This window comes from Orcinus orca, chromosome 17 (assembly GCF_937001465.1).
Source record: "Orcinus orca chromosome 17, mOrcOrc1.1, whole genome shotgun sequence".
NCBI lineage: Eukaryota > Metazoa > Chordata > Mammalia > Artiodactyla > Delphinidae > Orcinus > Orcinus orca.
Window position 1 is genome coordinate 76,653,292 of NC_064575.1, and position 20,142 is coordinate 76,673,433.

General features: G+C 40.3%; 1 long non-coding RNA gene across 2 annotated transcripts; it reads right to left on the bottom strand.

Annotated features, from left to right (window-relative positions):
* Positions 1-703: 703 nt before the first annotated feature.
* Positions 704-19,099, bottom strand: LOC125961867 (uncharacterized). 2 transcript variants are annotated; one of them, XR_007472953.1, is made up of 4 exons: positions 19,083-19,099; positions 17,561-17,674; positions 16,541-16,606; positions 704-1,766 (listed from the first exon to the last, which is right to left on the bottom strand). It is a non-coding gene; the product is annotated as an uncharacterized LOC125961867 (long non-coding RNA). The 2 variants fall into 2 exon arrangements; XR_007472954.1 differs by lacking the exons at positions 704-1,766; positions 16,541-16,606 and adding an exon at positions 16,653-16,721.
* Between the last annotated feature and the right edge of the window lie 1,043 nt (positions 19,100-20,142).

Sequence of the window (20,142 nt, forward strand, 5' to 3'; positions counted from 1 at the left end):
TAAAAGGCTACGTTTCCCTGTAAGAGCCAGAATAAAGAAAAGACACCTGGGCTTCCCTGGTGATGCAGTGGTTGAGAGTCCACCTGCCGATGCAGGGGACACAGGTTCGTGCCCCGGTCCTGGAAGATCCCACATGCCGCGGAGCAGCTGGGCCCGTGAGCCATGGCCGCTGAGCCTGCGCGTCCGGAGCCTGTGCTCCGCAACGGGAGAGGCCACAACAGTGAGAGGCCCGCGTACCGCAAAAAAAAAAAAAAAAAGATATCTGCTCTTGGCACTTCTATTTAGCATTATACTAGAAGTTCTAGCCAGTGCAATCAAACAAGAAGATGAAATAAAAGTCATCCAGATTGAAAAGGAAGAAGTAAAACAATCTTCATATACATCTGACATAATCCTGTATGTAGAAAATCCTAAGAAGTCCACAAAAAATATTAGAAATAATAAAAAAGTTTAGCTAGGTCACATGACAAAAGATCAATTATAGTGATACACAAAAATCATTTGTATTTTATAGAAGCATTGAACAATCTGAAAGTAAAATTAAGAAAACAATGCAATTCACAATAGTATCAAAAGAAATAAATACTTAGGGAAAATGTCAATGATAGATGTTTAAGACTGTACACTTAAAATTAGAAAACATTGTCTAAATAAATTAAAGATCTAAAAATAAAGACAACACATGTTCCTGTATTAGAAACTCAATATTGTTACAATGGAAATTCTACCCAAATTGATCTATAGGTTCAATGCAACCCCCATCAAATTCCTAGCTGTCTTTTTGCAGAAAATGAAATGGCCAAACAATATTGAAAAATAAGAATAAAGTTGGAAGACTTAGACTTCCCAACTTGAAAATTTACTATAAACCTACACTAATCAAGACAGTGAGGCACTGGCATAAGAATAGACATATAAATAAATCAATGGAATTGTGGGCCCAAAAATAAACTCATACATTTGCAGTCAACTGATTTTCAACAAAAATGCCAAGAAAATTCAATAGGAAAGAAAATTTTCTCAACAAATGATATTGGTACAACTGAATATTCACCAGCAGAAGGATTAATTTGGACACCTGCCTCACACCATACACAAGTACTAACTCAGAACTGATCAAAGATCAAAGCGTAAGATCTAAAACTATAAAACTTTTAGAAGAAAAAAAGAAAAATTCTCATGATCTTGGGCAAGGCAACGATTTCTAGATACAACTCAAAACCACAAGCAATGAAAAAAAGTGATAAAATGGACATAAATTTAAAACTTTTGTGATTCAAAAGACAACATTAAGAAAGTGAGAAGACATACACATAATGGGAGAAAGTATTTTCAAATCATATATCTGATAAGGCACTTCTATCTAGAACATATAAAAGTTTTACAACTCAGTAATACATGGAAAAACAACCCAATTTAAAAATGGACCAAGTATTTGAATAGACATTCCTCCAAAGAAGATAAATGAATGGCCGATAAGCATATGAAAAAAATGCTCAACATCATTACTCATTAGGAAATACAAGTCAAAACAATAAGATACCATCTCACACCCAGGAGGATGGTTAGAATCTAAAAGTCAAATAATAACAAGTGCTAACAAGGATGTGGAAAAACTGGAATCCTCATATATTGCCGGTGAATATAAAATGGTACAGCCACATTGGAAAGCAGTTTGATGGTTCCTTAAAAAGTTGAAATACACTTACATATATGACCAGCAATTCTACTCGTGGGTAATGTGTTAGAGGAATGAAAGCACATGTCTGAAAAAAAACAAAAAATAAAAAACCTTGTACATGAACGTTTATAGCAGCATTATCCATAATAGGCAAGAAGTGAAAAAAATCCAAATGTCACTGCACACTTTTTATACGGATTTGCTAATCCAGCTAATTTGAATGTCAGCTTCTCTAGCATTTTACATTTGTCTCCAAACACTTCACATAGTTAACATTTTGTATTCTAAAGATGAGACTTTAATTTTACAAACTTTGCTATTTTTGCAGCCTTATGCCCTTCCCCATTCCCTCCCCTCCTGAAGCCTTGCCTCTGCTATAGTCCTTAAGCAAAATCATCTGCTCTTGCTAGGAAACAGTTGCAGCAAACTGTCTTAGATCTGGCCTAAAATATTTGTTTGACAGTTTCCAGGGAATTAGGCAGGTTGATCTTTCGGCGGATTTGTTTTCACTGAATCGGTTTACAGGGAATTGGTGTTTTGGTGAATCACCTTTTGGCAAATGGATTTTCAGCAAATTGACTGAGAGCCAGTGAACGACTCAATTCTCCTGTATTCTATGCCTCCTCACAGCTTCATTCTTTGTTCACATAAATGAGTCCATTGACGGTCACATGTTTTCACTGCTTGAGCCTCTAAGGAACTTTGAGCCTCTGAGACCTCAAGCTTGTCAATTCAGATTTGATGACGTGACTGTGGAGCAAAACAAAGTTGAAGAGTGCAAACCAGGCAGTATAGACTAGTTGTCCCCCTGCCTTTTTTTTTTTTTTTCAATAGCCATGAAATCCTTTCTTCAAAAGCATCCGGAAGTCTAATATGCAAAGGAGATAAAAGAAGATAAGCTCTTGCTGATGTAGGATCCACTCAGCTTCCTCCCATGACCTCCCCTGCATGCACACTTATTTCTCTGAGCTCCTGGGAAGGTGACCTGGTGTTCTAAATTACTAGTTTCATCCCATCATGTCTTTTCAGGGATCAGAAAACTGAGGCACAGAGAGTCCCAGTGACTTAGTCAAATTCAAAAGGAAGAATGAAAATATAATGATAAGATATTAACTCCCCCCACCCTGCCCCAGAATGTGAATAACTATAGCCAAATCCCATTATTTGGTACAGAAATCTTTTCTAGTATCCAAATGGATCTTCCCAAAGTGATAATGGAAAGAACATGGATTTCTACTATATCAGATCATATTCCAGTTCTATTTCTTTCTATCTCTGTAAACGTTGGCTGTCTCTCAACCTATCTGAGCCTCCATTTTTTCATCTGCAATGAATGGATTAAAATATCTGTGTTCCCATTTGCTGTGATGATTAAATGTGTTAATATATGTAGGTGCCTAAACATGTGTCACAGTAGGTATATGTTATTTCCTTTCCCTTCTCCTTGCCTCCTACCTTCCTCTCTACTATACACAAGACCTAAGGATTTGAATGTTGTGTCTATCTTTCAAATGCAACCCTCCGCAATGAGTCACCAACACTCAAAATAATCTGTGACCGCAAGTCCAAATAAAGTTCTCATTGATCAGTCAATTAAAACCCACAAGGTAAATAAACACCACAGAGAGCAGCAAATAAAGCTGAAAACAGTTAAAACCCATATAAATTTGCATCAGAAATATCACTTCACTTTGACATTTCTCAAATCATCTATCAACCTTCTTTAGGCTCTTTACGCAGTCTCTTCTCCAGAATTCTACTGGCAGGTTCCCACGTGCTTAAGACAGATGTATGAACCAATAACTTTCCTAGAAGTTCCCAGACTTAGCTGTTCTCCAACACGCAGACTCTCCAGGGAGATAATGCTGAAGACCTGTATGCTATCTTCTCCAATTCCCCCGTCCAGGTATTCCTGGAGAGCTAAATAATGTACCAATGGAAGGACCTTCCACAGAAAACTTGGAAACGAAACTCAGGATTTACCTGGAATTCATATTAAGTCTTCAGCTGGAGGGAATAGAGAAAGGGGGTAGGAAGACAAGTGTGTGTATTTAAAATATTGGAAAGCAAAAGAGAAGAGAGCAGTCTCTAAAATCTAGTTTGCCCTGTATTCCTGAGTGGTGAGAGGTGAGATGTCAAGTGTCGGCAAGAATGACCTTGAAGGTCAAAGTAGCCCAAGTTGCTTCATTGCGGCCAGCCTCATAGCTGCCTTTTGCTGAAAGCCTTTTATATAAACAGGCTCCGGGCTGGAAGCTTTATATACATTATTGCATTTGAAACTTAGACCCCCATCTAAGACTTAATTTTGAAAGAAAGAAATTTTAACTTTGATCAAAACAGAGAAAATTATATCCCAATAATAAGATGCAAAAGATCCCCATTGGGGTCACTCTGATTCCCTTTCATTTCTCCTGAAATGGCTCTACTTAAAGCCCAACATTAGCCATTGCTTTTATACTATAAACCAAACTCCTCATAATGGCCAAAGAGTCCAACATGATTATTTCATTCCTGCTTACTTGTCCTGCCTCTTACTTTCTACTAGTCCTTCCTTTACTATTGCATGCTCCAGATATACATAATTGTACGTTTTCTCTCCCTGTCGCTTTCACATTTCCTCTTCCTCTCTCTCTCTCATGTATCCTGTCTCTCTCTCTCCTCTACTCTGCACCACTTCATGTATTGCTCGGGAAAGTTGCTGATGAAATATTTCTCACCAAGTCATGCATAATTGGTTTAATGCCTTTGTCTCCCAAGAGCTTTTGCATTTTAATAGAGGACAATATTTTATTAGCATTAATGTTAATTATTAAGTAAAATAGCTTTCGCTTTTATAGCACTTTAGAGTTTACAAGGCACATTTACATATAGTATCAAATCTATACTCACAGACTTGAAGAGAGGAGCACGTTTTTATTGAAAGAAAAAAGCTACCTTGAATTACATTTTCTTCCTGTGGTATGACTCTTCCTTTTACTTGGTGGGAAGTGCACTTAAACTGAGATATTATATGCAAACAATGAATAATGCTAAACCCTAGACGATTTGTACAATTAGGAAAGACTGATTTCTACATTGTAATAGAAATCTTTTATTTTGTTATAATTAACAAATAATTCTCATCGTAACAAATTTAAGAAGTGAAATTTTACCTCGAAAGAGAATTCATGATAAGAATATTCTCTTATTGGAAGAACAGTCATTATTAAATAAGGGTGGCATTCCACTTACAATCATACTAGAAACATAAGACTGAGATGTTAGGACATTTGACAAGTTTCCAACTTTTTTCTTTTCTTTGCCATCTCTCACACTGGGAATCCATTATAGGGGAAAACACGGTGGTCTTTTCTTGCTGGATTTCAGTTCTCTGAAATCAGTTATTGAAGGCTTTGTATAAAAGTAGGGATGTAACCAGAGGAATTTTGTAAATCTTAATCTAATGACTATGGCCAAATTGCAAAGAACTGAGAGAATAAAAATGGAAAAAATTGGTCAGAGCTCTAGATGAGATACAATTAATTAAGGTCCAGTCCAGGGTTGCAGCAATGGAGATGGAAAGAAAGTGAAACATGTGAATATAACATGAATGTATCTCCATGTATCTCCAGTAGTGAATGAAATGTCATCGTCCTGCCATGAGGTGACATTCCTAAGCCCATTATTAATTTTGCCAAGAGCTCAAGAAGGAAAAGCCACATTCAATATGGTGATACAATCAGAGCCTCTACTTTTTCTTATACACAATGTCCAGCATTCATTCAATAATTACTAAGAAGAATAAGAAACAGGACTGAGGAAAAAAGAAACTAAAAATAGAAATATATAGACATGGACTTTTAAAAAACTGTTAATGTTTTGAAGAACATAGATGACAGGATGTAGAGCACTATCAGATAACTGGAATCTTTAAGAAAGAATCAAATGGAAATTCTACAAGTAAAAAATACAACTAAAATTGTAGTTCAATAAATGGATACATTGGGTCACATATAGCTCATAAAAGGTTGAATGAACTAGAAGTATCAATAGAAATTATCCAGATTGAAGTACAGAAGGACAAAAAATTGTTTAACATATCAAAAGAAAATATAGATGACAATATGTGAAAAAGGCATAAATGTAACTGAAATTCCACAAAAGGAAGAAAAAGTATTGCTGACAATTATGCAATTTTCAGGTGTATGTGGAACATTTACCAAAACTGACCATATATTGATATTATGCTATAAAGCAAGCTTCAATACAATTCAAAGGCTTTAAATCATTTAAAATATATTTTATGATGGCACTGGATATAAAATTCCATAATAGACAACTAGAAAATTCTCAAATGTTTGAAAATCAGACAAGACTGCTAAATAATACATTCAATGTTAAATCAGATTGGATATTATAAAATATGCTGAGTGATATTAAAAATTTGACATTTTAAAACTTGTGGCATTTAGCTCAGGCATATGTTAGAAAAGAAGAAAAGCTGAAAATCAGCAGTCTATTCACCTGAAGAAGTTTAAATTTTGAAAAGAACAACAAATTCAACCCAAAGAAAACAGAAGGAAGAATTAATTTGAAATGAAGGAAGAATTAAAATGAAATAAAAACAAACATAAAATAGAGAAATCAATAAATTCAGAAGTTGGTTCTTTGAAAAAACTAATAAACTGAGGAATCTATAGCAAGAGAGAGACAGAAAGAAAAAATAACCAAAATAAGGAATGAAAATATAGACATAACTTTATATCAAGATATTATAATACAATAGTTTTGTGTTAATAATTTTAAAATTTAGACAGTCAACCAATTTCTAAAGAATACAAATTACCAAAACAGACACATAATGAAACAGAAAATGTAATACTATATTAAATAAATTAAACATGCAATTAAAAATATTTTCACAAAGAAATCTGTAGGCCCTGAGGAGCACTTCTGAATTCTTTTTTAGATACTTAAAGAAGAAATAACACCAATATTACATAAACTCTTCCAGAAAAAATGAGAAAACAATTCCAAACTTATTTTATAAGAACAGCATGACTTGATTTTCAAACCTAACAAGAATATTGAAACAAAATAATATTATGGATAATTACCTCTCAAAAATACAGAAGAAAAAATACTAAATAATTATTTCAAATCCAGAAATAATGAAAATCATAATATGTTACAACAAAATTTACTTATTCCAGAAATGAAGCTGATGTAGTTAACCAATAATATTTACTATCTTGAAAAAATGAGAAAAATCATGTAGGCCTATTTATAGATACGATAAAGTGATTTTTAAAAAACTTAGTAAACTAGGAATACAAAAAATCTTTCTTAATCTGATGAAGAGTATTTATTTTAAAAATCTATAAATATGCCTGTCTTTATGGTCTGAAAAAAAACTTACAACAAACATAGTATTAATGGTGGGATATCGAAATATATCGTCCAGATATTGAAAATTAGACAAAGATATCCACTATCAATACTCCTATTCAACATTGTACTGGAGGCCCTAGCCAGTGTAATAAAGCAAGAAAATGAAATGGATGACATAAGATTGATAAGGTAGAAATAAAAATATGATCATTCATTGACAATGTGATTGTGTACATTGAGAATCCATAAAATTCTATAACCTATTGAAATAAATGATTTTGTTAAATGATTAAAAACTTTAAAATACCATTTATTAAAAAATCAGTAAAACTGACTAAAGATATGGCAGTAAAACTGACTAAAGATATGGAAGACTTCTAAACTGAAAACTACAAGATATTATTTAGAGAAATTTTAAAAGACCTAAGCAAACAGAGGGATAGACCACGATTATGGATCAGAACACTCAATATGTAAAGATATCGATTTCTTCCAAATTGACTTATATATTCTTTGCAATCCCTATCAAGACTCCAGAATTTTTTGACGTGAATATTAACCAGCTGATTCTAAAATTTATAGGAAATGAAAAGGGTCAGAAAAAGCCAAGACATTCTTGAAGAAGAACAGTTAGAGGACTTACATTACCAGATATCAAGATTTATTATGGAGTTATAGGTAATTAGGGCAGTGCAAAGATAGACAAACAGACCAATGAAACAAAAAAACCACGCATGTAGTCATTCATAACAAAGGTGATACTGCAGTTAAGCAGAGAAAGAATGGTCTCTTTAATAAATGTTGCTATAGCAATCATGACTCCCTTTTTACAACAGACACAAAAGGCCAGATGGATTATAGATCTACATGAAAATGCTAAAAAAATAGAGCTTCTACAAAGTACCCTAGAGGAATATCATGATATTGTCAATAGACAAAAATTTCTTATACAGGACTTACACACAAACAATTAACCACTTAGGAAAAGTTTGACAAATTAAAATTTTAAATCTTTTCATCCAAAGAAACCAGAGTATGATGAGGCAAGCCACAATGTAGGAGAAGATATTTGAAATTCATGTGCCTGACAAAAGACTCCATTCTGGATTTTATAAAGGACTCCGATCAATAAGTAAAATCAAAGGTATAGAATTTGAAAAATGAGTAAAATATTGAAGAGCCATGTCACTAAAAAGGATACCCAAGTGGCTAATAAACATATGAAAAGGTGATCAAAATCACTATTCATCAGGACAATGTAAATCAATACTACAATGTGATACCATTACATGACCACCAGCACGCCTTAAATAAAAAACACCACCAATATTACACAGCATTAATGAAGATGTGAAGCCATCAGAACATTCCTGCTCTGCTGGCAAGACTACAGGTTGGTATCACTTTAGAAAACCACTTGGTGGTTATCTCCCGAAGTCAAATACATTTGTACCCTCTGGTGCAGCATTTTTTTACTCCTAGATATAAACCAATTAAAAATGAGTACAAGGGCTTCCCTGGTGGCGCAGTGGTTGAGAGTCCACCTGCTGATGCAGCGGACTCGGGTTCGTGCCCCGGTCCGGGAAGATCCCACATGCCGCGGAGCGGCTGGGCCCGTGAGCCATGGCCGCTGAGCCTGCGCGTCCAGAGCCTGTGCTCCGCAACAGGAGAGGCCACAACAGTGAGAGGCCAGCGTACCGCAAAAATAATAATAATAATAAAAAAATAAAAATGAGTACATAAGTGTCCTAAAGAATGTGAACAAGAATATCTGTAGCATGACATATTCCTAATTGTGAACACCGGAAACAACTTAAATGTCTTCAGCAGAATAAATTTTTTATATTCATATAATAAAATAACATACATACAGTGAGGAGGATAGACAAACTGTTGCTACACACAACTACATGACTAATTCTCAGAAACAGAATGTTGAACGAAGGAGACCAGATGCAAAAGAGTATGTGTTCTATGATCTCATTTATATAAAGTTCAAAACAAACACAATTGGAAGTCAGGGTAGTGGTTCCCCTGAGGGGAGGTGGTGATGGGAAAGGAGCAGCAGGGGTCATCTGGAGATTTGGCCACAAGCTATTTCTTGATTTGGGTGCTAGGTACTGGGGAGTGTTGTTGTTGATTTTTGGTTTTTTTGTTTTATTTATGGCTGCGTTGGGTCTTCCTCGCCGCGCAGGCTTTCTCTAGTTGCGGCGAGCGGGGTCTACTCTTTGTTGCAGTGCACAGGCTTCTCATTGTGGCGGCTTCTCTTGTCGTGGAGCATGGGCTCTAGGTAGGCGGGCTCAGTAGTTGTGGCGCACGGGCTTAGTTGCTCCGCGGCATGTGGGATCTTCCCAGACCAGGGATCGAACCCGTGTTCCCTACATTGACAGGTGGACTCTTAACCACTGAGCCACCAGGGAAGTCCCAGAAGTGTTTATTTTTGAAAATTCATCAAGCTGTACTTTTATGATTTGTGCCCTTTTCTGATGTTATTTATGAAAGGTTTGTTCAGTAAGAGGTTTACTGATAAGAAATTTGTGTGGCAGTCCAAAATCTTACCAAACCTACTCTCCAGTCCCTGGAAGAGTCCCTTCACCCCATCTTTTGAGTTTCTGGACCAAATGATGTGTGTTGCAATATGTGTGTTGGTGGAGAGGGGTCCGCACACCAACAATTCTCAGGACACCAGCTGGGTGTCCTACAATTCAACTCAATTCTGACACTATCTACCCAGAGACAGCATCAGATTCCATAGGTTAAGGGTTCAATCCTACAAAGCTGTTACCCACCCACTTCAGACACCAACTGCAAGCCCAGGTGATAACCTGGGCTTCTGACCAACTGGCTATAAATCAGAGGTTTCCACACCTCCTCCTTGGGCTCAGTTAATTTGCTAGAGTGGCCCACAGAACTCAGAGAAACATTTTACTGACTAGATTACCAGTTTATTATTAAAAGATATAATTCAGGAACAGCCAGATGGAAGAGATGCATAGGGCAAGGTGTGGGGAGAGGGCACGGAGCTTCCATGCCTCTCCATGTGCGCCACTCCACAAATTCACCAAACTGGAAGCTCTCTGAACCCAGTCCTTTGGGGGTTTTATGGAGGCTTCATTACACAGCCATAATTGATTAACTCATTGGCCATTGGTGATTGATTCAAACTACCCTTCCCCCAAAATCAGGGGATGGGACAGAAAGTTCCAACCCCCTTGTTGGGCTGCACCCCACAGGCCTGCAAGTCTTGTAGTTGCCCAACCGTGAGACCAAAGAAAGAGCCTTGATACAGTGACAGAGACATCAATGGCGTATTGGACAGGGGAATGTTACAAGTCTGAAGCACAGTCCTGGAGTGACACTCCACTGTGTATAGCAGACAACAGGCAGGACACGGTAGGAAGCGTCACTACTCCAGAGAGAAGGAGGCTACCATTTACAAAGGGATTGATGTCAAGTTGGCTCATCATTTACGAGGGAAACCAGTGGGGTAGGGGGCAAGCACGTAGGTATTTCCTGATTAAGCCCTACGATTAAGAGGATTGGATAGTCATGTGAGTAGCATGCAGGTGAAGCAGAGATTGGTCAAGCAGGAGACACACAGAGAGCAAGAGAACAGCCATGTTGAGTGGCCTGACCGCACACCCGTATTCATAGCTGGTTCGTCTGGCAACCAGCTCCCATCCTTTAGCGCTTTCCAAAAGTCACCTATAAACACAAACCCAGTTGTGATGGAGAAGGGATTGTTACGGATATCAAGACACCTGTTCCACCCTTATGGCTCTGAAGCTTTCAAGCAACCAAAGACAAGACACCAAATACTATAACAAGAGATATTCCCATTTCACTTATCGCCCAGGAAATTCCAAGGGTTTTGAGAGCCAGAAACTGTGGATGAAGACCAAATATATATAAGAAATATATTTTGGCCATCTGAATGACCAAATATATATGTATTTTTTTCTTTTTTTTAATTTTAATTTTATATTGGAGTACAGTTGATTAACAATGTTGTGTTAGTTTCAGGTGTACAGCAAAGTGATTCAATTATATTGCACGCCATTTTTCAACATTGCTTATCCAAGATACTCCCCCTAACTAAATGCCTAAAATGGTCTTGTGCTATTGGGCAAGAGAAAGTTGTCTTTTTTTTTTTTCAAAGAATAGAAATGTATCCACCTAGAATAAATGAAAATGAGTATCTGAAATACCATATACACTTCAAATATATAACATGGAGAGCCAGACTTTGAAAAAATTAAGACAATAAAAGAATTGCAACTTACAATAAAAAAAATTAGGAAATTAAGAAAATCACACAGAAATTCTTGAAATTTTTCCCTGAACTGTATGCCAGGGACCTTCAGATTCAACACTCCGGATTCAATACCAGACCTAGCTAAAAAGTTTGGAAGAAAATAACCCAGTCAAGTGGCAAAATCCTCTCTTCTGCTCATAAACTGGTGAGTCCTCAGTTGCAAACCGCTCAGTTCCTGAACAGGTGCTACACATTAGCCAACTAGCAAGCCTGTGAAAGCATTCGCTACTGTCTGCACCTAAGCCACGGCATGAGCACTAAATTTTCCTTCCATCTGAAATCCTTCCACAACCTCTTCCCCAATGGGCAGCCCTCAGCACAGCTGTTGGATGTCCCAAGCAGATGTGGAACACAGGAACCTCAGCGGGGAGATCACTCCAAATGTATGTCTGCCTGCAGATCCTAGGCCCCAGACTATCTCCCTGCAACAGAACCTCATCTGGAAACAAGACAGTTATCTTTTCTAGTAGGGGTTGCGGAGAGGAAAGGAAGAGAGCTGGAAAGGAGAAGGAGTTAGGGGATGGGAAACCAACAACATGTGGTTCGTTTTCAGGAAGCTGCTAGGCTGCATCTTTCAGAGCAGCTCACATTTTTTTCAAGATGCATTTTCTTTGAGGTCCCCCACTCCGGATACCCCAGTGCCCTCGTTTCAGCCCTGGCCCTTGCATCACCACCAACTAGGGGAAGGAGCCGGGGCAGCGGTCACCGTTCTCTTGGATAAGCTCTACCGTAATCTTCATAAACCTCAATGCTCAAGGTGCAGAGGGAGATTGGAGGAAACTTGTTTTTCCGTTGGTTTCTCTCTGACTTCTGTGGCTAATCATTCCTAGAACAGGAAGCTGGAGAAATTTAGGTGGGAAACACTCTTCTGACCAGTCAGGTTTCCTCACCCTTCTAGGGTACAACTGATTAGGAAAAGCTTCAGGGTTACATAACCTCCTTCTTTCGGTGGGGAGGGGGGTGGTTCTCATCAAAAGTTAAATGGGCTGCTCACCCCTGAGAATTGCGATGACCCCACCCCGCCCGGAGAAGCAGGGCAGGAATCTCTTGGTTGTGTTTCAGTATTGTTGCCAGCCTCATCCCAACACCCCAGTGGACCAGTCCAGCAGGACAACCAAGTCCGTTCATTCATTCAACAAGTACTAATTGAGTGCCCACCATTCTAGGTACTTGGGCTATGTCAGTAAAACAAAACAGAGAACTCTGCCCCGGTGGACTCATCTTCCAGTGAAGGGAAAGAGAATGAACAATAGTAAATAAATTAAAAGTGTGTTGGAAGGTGATAAGTGAAATCAACAGAAGCAGAGCAAGTACAGAGTGTTGGGGGAGCGGAAGTGGGAGTTGCAATTTTAAACAGGGTTCGGGGCATGGAAAGATGACATCTGATCAAAGCCTTGAAGAAGATGATGGGTGTCAGTTATGTGACCTTCTGGAGGAAAAGTAAAGGTCTAAGGTCTGGGTGTTCCCAGTGTTTTCAAGGGACCACAAAAGTGGTCAGGGTGGAAGGAGCAGAGTGAACAAGGCAGAGAAGAAGGGGAGGTGAGGACCGAGGGACACGGGCCAGTGCAGGTAGGGTTTTGCAGGTAATTGTAAGGATTGGGGCTTTCAGAATAAATGAAACGGTAGCCATTGCTCTTCTGAGCAAAGGAGTGGCAGAATCAGACCATTCACCATTGTGCTCACTCTGGAGTGAGAACAAACACAGGAAGGTTCTTTGGATATTGTTATATCCTCCTCCATTGGAGACCCCTACAAGCTTCTGGGTCAAGTTCAGATGACCTACAGACCCACCCCATCTTGGCCTGGGAGGGGGTGGGGGAGGGAAGGGAGCCCAACAGCCTATGTGCTTAACAATATGGTCTAAATCATTCAAGGGGCCCAGCAAGAATTAAGAAGACAATTTTTAGTTTATTTTCCTGCAGAAGGAATGGCCTTATTTTGAGCCCGTCCCCTTTCCTTTCTTCAAACTTCCTTGTGACCACAGAGACAGATTCCAAGGACTGCTAGCTGGGTGCAATGGATACACTCAGAACACGGAAAGCTAAATGGCTACTCTGTCCCCAGGTGCCATTAATAGATGCTCTAACTTTCTGAGCTGGCCACCCATAATGCTTTATGGAATGCAACCTTTTTTTTTAATCATGACATAGCACACTATTGTTTCAGTGATGTGGTAGACCGGGGGGACTCTTTCAAGGCTATCAGTCTGTTCATTCTGAGCAGGGCCACCAGCCTCTGACAGAAGGAACTACTGTTTGTTTCTCTGAAGGCATGAAACCAGAAGGAGAAATATATACTGAACTCACTCAGGGCAAAACGCACCGTGGCCGAGCCATGCTGACCACAAAATCCCAACAAATAATAGCAAGAAGGTGAGGTTAGAGGTCATGTGTGGAGATGAGCCAGATAAGAATCACAGGCTAAAAATAAAAACCTCAGGGAATTAATTTTCCAAAGGCCCGTCCTTCCTCCTAATGCAACCTAGCGTCAAAGCCTCCAGGATACTCTGGGGTCAAGTTCTTGGTTCCATTTCAGAATTATTTTTAATTTGGCTTTGATTTGGTTTCACTTGATACCCACACCGAGCTGCATTTGTGGTCAGAGGCTTGAACAAGCATACAGGGTTTGGGACGCCAGGCTTTGCCAGAGCTCAGGTGGAAACCATAAAACCACCAGGTTTCACTGGAAGCTGATGGAAACCGTAAAACCGCCAGGTTTCATTGGAAGCTGGTGGAAACCTCTTGTCCTGCTTGGTTAGTGGCGTTTAGACTTTGGACTGGAGTCAAAATGATGAGTGTGCCTGCCCCTCTCCCTCACTGGGATTGTGGCCTGGCCTGACCTGTAGCCAATGGCGAATGATATCAGAAAAGCCTGTGTTTGGGACCTGGCAGCATTGTTCTCTGAGCTCTTTCTATTTGTTCCATGTCTCCATCCCCCCTTTTGGGCTTGTAAAGGCCCAGGGTGTTCCATTTCTTGCCCATTCTCACAGTCTTCAGCAAAGACCTAGCACTGTGCAGGATACCTGGCTGCCTTTCCCAGGGACATTCCAGCATTAGACTTTGCTGTAACAGGGGAGGAAAGGACCTCTACGAATCACAAGAAGGTAGCAGAGGGATTTGGGCAAGCAGAATGCTTTGTTATTCATTCATTCACTCACTTACTCATATAAGCAACCAGTATTGAGTACCTTCTGTTCTGAGTGTTTAGAAGATCTCAATGTCACTAACATACCTGCCCTATCCTCAGGGAGCTCACAAAACCAAATCCTGACCTCACAATACTGACATCACATCAACACGTGTGACGATTGAGGGGCCTCTCTGGAGTCTCAGTTTCCTCATTTGTAATAGAAGGACGCCATTAACCCCTACACTGATGAGCTTTTAAGAGCAAACGGGACAAATGGATGCTAACATTCTTTACAAACCACCAAGCACAACTTCAGCACCTGATTACCATCTCATATTACTTGTGTTCAAGGATTTGAACCACTGTGGCCCAGTCTTTTAAGTAAATAAATACAGAAGGGAAGTCTCTTCCTTACCATCGAAAGCTAACAAATGTAGAAAGAATCATGGAACTAGAAAACCACCATTTGGCAACAATTATAATAATAATCAAGTCAGGCAAGCATCATCAATGCGCGATAAAACTAGTGGCTTAAAGCATGAAGAGTATGTTTACAAAATCAGGTATCTTCTGACAAGATACTTACTAATTAATGAGAAAGATGGTAGAGAAACCTGGCAGACACAACCTTAATCAAAGTCAACACCACCAGTAATGGGAGAAATTGACACTGCATGCCTCCTTATATAATGCATGGAAAAAGGCATCACTTCTATGACAGCTCAGCTGAAAATGCATAACCTGAATCTCATCATGAGAAGACATTAGAGAAACCCAAATTGAGGAACATTCTACAAAATATCTGACCTGCACTTTTCTAAATTGCCATTGTCATAAAAGACAAAGACTGAGGAGGGTCAACAGGCACAAATTCAAAGCATGACGCAGTACTTTGCTATATAACATGTCATTGGGATAATTGGTGAATCTGGATAAGGTCTATAGGTTAGGTAATAGTTCTGTGTTAATGTTAATTTCCTAGTCTTGATGATTATGCTATGGTTATATGAAAGAATGTGTTTGTTTTTAGAAAATATACACAGAGGTATTTAGGGGTTAAGGGCATCATGTATAAAACTTACTCTCAAATAATTCAGGAAAACAATTATATATAATTGTATATATAATGATATATGTATATAACAATTGGAGAGAGAGAGAGAGAACAAGGGAGAGAGAGAGAGACAGAGAGAAATTAACCAAAGTTGGTAGAATTATTAACACTGGGGAATTCCTTGTACTATTCTACAGAGAGTTCTGGCTGTACTTTCTGGAAACCCCAGATGCCAAATGTTTCACCCATTTTTCATCCCTGTTGTCAGGGCTTCTGATATTCATGACAAGATGGGAGATGACGCTAAATGGGACATTCCTTCAGTGCTGCTTTCCTATAACGACCCACCCACACCCCAGAGCAGCATCCTTAGGACTAGCTGTCGTTGCCAAGCCAGCTGGGGTCTTAAAAATTTATCTCCTGAAACACGTAGTCCAACACCATCTCTTCCATTCCTGATGGAAGGCAGAAGTATATCGCTACTGCAGTGCAACATGCCGGCACACATAGATCATGCAGAAATCAGGTGGCAATTTGATCCCCTGGTGCTATTCGCACCATCTGTTTGCTGTGCTGGATTCCTCACATGCCACTTGGGCCAGGTGGTCAGCTCCTACCCGTCCTGGAAAAACTACTGGTAAAAATCAACCCAAGCCTGGACCCTTTGCATTTTGGGGAGTCATGAAGTGACCAGTCCCTGAGAATAGGCACAATGTAACCCACCCCACCCCCCACCACAGTGACAAGAATTAAACAGGACAATAAGACTTTGACCCCTCCCGACGCTTAGTTAAGACAGTCTAGAGAAAGTACAAGAGTGCCCCCTTCTGTCCAGAGCTGGAATCATTGTCATTGGCCCGTCACACATTTCCATCTCGAGAGGACTTAAAATCATGCCTTCCAGATAAAAATATGATTCCAGAGCTCACGTTTTTAAACACTATGCTACAGTTGTCGCTTAAATCAGCACGTATCCACACTGAGATTTCACCTTTATTATTTCATGTTACCCTTCCATGACCTCAAGAGGCAAGCAGAGCCGCGATCATTACTGCCCCTAACAAATGATTTGAAACAGACAATAAAGTTACTTATCCAAGCTCAGAAAGACTCCCCTCCGTGTCTCCATCTCTGAAGTTTCAGTGGCTGTGATGAAAAGCTTCTAAACTCTCCTGCAACCCCAATAATACAGATGAGACTCTGGGATTCTGGGTCATCCTTGATGCAACAAAGACTTGGGGAAGAAGGTGAAACTGCCATTAGGACGATCCACAATGACTTACGTCCTTATAAACCAAAAATACAAACTCTGTAAACTTTCCTATTGGGGTGTGACCTGCCTGAGGTTGTCTTCTTGGTTCCCCACGAGCCCACTCTTCCTCTCTGCCCCGCTCCGTGATAGCCGCCAGAATGGAAACATCTATCAAGTCTGAAGAGAAAATTCACTAGACCCGAGCTACGCAGAGCATTGGTCCAGGTCAGGTACCTACCAAGGTGCTCAAACTTGTCTGCAAAGACATAGATAAAGGTCTAGAAGGATGTGCACCAAAATGTTAATAACGGTTTCCTCTAAGAAAAGTTCGGGAGTGGAAGAAGACAGCCCAAAGGGAATTTCAGTCTTACCTGTAATATTTTCCCATATTACCATATAAGAATGTATTTATGTTACATATGAAAGTGAACATAAATTTTTCTTAATATTCAAGACATCTTTACTGGACACCTAAATGTCAACTGGAATATGGGGACAGCTTTTGTTTTTCCCAGACTAACCACAGCCACTGTTAAAACCTACCCAAATGGGACCCTTTGCAGCTCAATCAGTTGGGAGGATTTTAGGAAGAGGGGCCCAAATATCAGAGTGTTGGACCAGAAAACGACTCTGAAGTCTCTTGGACTCCGAAGATTTAACTGTGTGCTAAGTATGTACCAGTGCACTGTGCAACGTGAAGGCCTGGTTTAAACTGGGCGGGAGAGACGTCCACCCTTAACTGCCGCCCCATATGCTCACCCCCATAATGCACGCGCGCGCACGCGCTCTGTCCCCGCTCCCGACTAGGTACAGCGAAACGAATCAGCTCCAAATGGAGGCACGTTCTCATATCCGCTGGTCAAGCCTTCCAGCCTGCGGGAGGGGAGAGGAAGGGGTCAGAACCTAAGGTGAAATATTAACAAATGTTTGTGTTGCCAGGTTAGAAAAGGCTCTTTCATGCCTGACTAGACAAGCGGAGTGGGTCCTCGGTAAGTGCTGGCCACTTTCTCCCATCTTCAGATGCAGTGATCCAGCTATCTGGGATTACCTACACATAGCTGAAGACGGCTAGAATCGTTCTTTCAGCAAAAAGCCAAGAGCTTATGGTTTCACGAGGTGTACTGCATAAACAGAAAAACCTGCAGGACCAAACTGGGACACTCTAGGAGCTGGCACTCTATGATAGGGAGAGGGTGGGAGCTGGCCGACCCTCCCTCAAGTCCAGAGACTGTTTGGTATCAAATTGCTCTTATCAGTCACAGGCGGAGGTCGGCACAGAGTTAATGCTCTGCAATGGCTGTGTTCACCTCGAAAAACAGTGAAGCTTGTTGTGGTAGCATTTGTCCTCTTGAAAAATTGAGCATAAGCCGACCCAGGAGGGTCTGTTCATAGCTGATAATGATACCAGAATAAATAAATGTTCTGCTGAATAGCTTAGAGGGAGTGATTAATTACTTGGGCTAAAAAAATGAAGAGAAATGGAAAAAAAAAATACTACACTTGGAAACTGAAGACCAGGGTTCAACACAACTCTATTACTCATGAGTGTGCAAACTTGAGCCCAACAGTAGTCCTATCTGAGCCATATTTGTCATCTATAAAATGGGTATAGTGATAACATGTAATTAGTCAAAATGTTGCCATACAAAACGAATAAAATAGTTCTCATTAGCCCCAGGTTACACATGAAAAAACGAAGAGTCAAAGGGTTAAATGGATTACCCAGGGACACACCGCTAGGGAGTGGCAGAGTCCAGTTTCAATCTCAGGATATGTGGCTGCAACGGGTCAGTATCTTCTATGCCACCTGCCCCTACTGTTGCCTGGGGTTGGATTATCTGAATTCCATCCATGACTAGTCCCATCTTCCAGCACCCACCATATTATAGCACATATACGTGCTTATGATACATATTTGTTGAATGAACCAACCCAAGTTCAATGAATGAGTGAGCTAAGAAACTGTCGATTCCTTTGCAAATACTGTTAAACGGTTACATGCGTAACATGTGGGATATGACTGTTTCATGCCCGTAAAGTCAAAAACATTTCTCCTGATTTGATGTGGGTGTTTCAAATATTAATGTGTGTGTGTGTGCCTCTGTCATATATGTGTGTGTCCAAAAGAGAGGGAATGACATGAGAAAAGACAAAGACAAAAGCAATCACCATGATGTAGCAGCCCCCTTGGTATAAGATGGATAGCAAGTACCCGTCTTTGGAAACCCTGGAAGCTCCCTGGGTATTAGCCTCCCTTCATGCCTCAGCTGACAGCCCTTACTTTGAATTGCAGAGAGGATTGTCTTTGAGGAGCAATTCTAGCTCCTTTCTCCATCAGCATTTGGTACTCAGAAAAGGTCAGGTTTGAAACTGGATCCATTCTCTGCATTGCCAAGGTTCTGGCTCAGTGGGAACCATCGAGGAGCTTTGTGATCAAATAACCAGTGTCATCATATAACCTTTCATTACACAAGAAAGGCCACCAGTGCCTGCCTCCACCTTGCCACACTGGAGGAAGGGGGTCTGGGGAATGCTGGATTTCTAAGGCTGGCTCTGAAATGCAGCTTGGCCTCCAAGACAACACCCAGCTGCTTTTCCCACGTGTTTTATGTTTTCTGCTCTTTCTTCTTGGCTCTGGTTTTGAGGCTGGCCTGGAAAGTTTAGTGAACTCCTAGGTAGCACGGGCTCTAGGCGCACAGGCTTCAGTAGTTGTGGCTCACGGGCTCTAGAGCCCTGGCTCAGTAGTTGTGGCACACAGGCTTAGTTGCTCTGCGGCATGTGGGATCTTCCTGGACCAGGGCTCGAACCCGTGTCCCCTGCATCAGCAGGCAGATTCTCAACCACTGCAGGTCTGTTCTTACTCCACCGCTGACCACCTGTGTAATTTGGGCAAGTTCCTTGACCCCTGTGAACCTCCACTTTCTCATCTGTAAGATGGGAACAGTGATACTTAAAGGCTTAAATGAGTAGCACATGAGAAGCACAGAATGCAAGTCGACTGGGAGGGTTCACTGAGCTGCAAAATCGTTAACAAATAAAAGTATAGTTTTTGACTGTGTAAAAGGAGACAGTGAGTTTCACAGAAAACAGGTGGCCATGAAATTATACTCCTCATTCAAGACCCAGATTGAGCATCTTCTTCTTGGGATACTTTCCCTGAGTCCCTTCAGGCAGAGCTGAGCAGGCCTGCCCCGAGCCCCTCCCAGCACTTCATTACCACACGGAGCAAACTCATCTGCAACCATCTGTCTACAATCCTCCGACCAGATCATGACCCAAAGGCCAGGGTCCTGATGTCACATGAATCCTTGTCTCCGCCACTTGGCACAGATCATTCAATT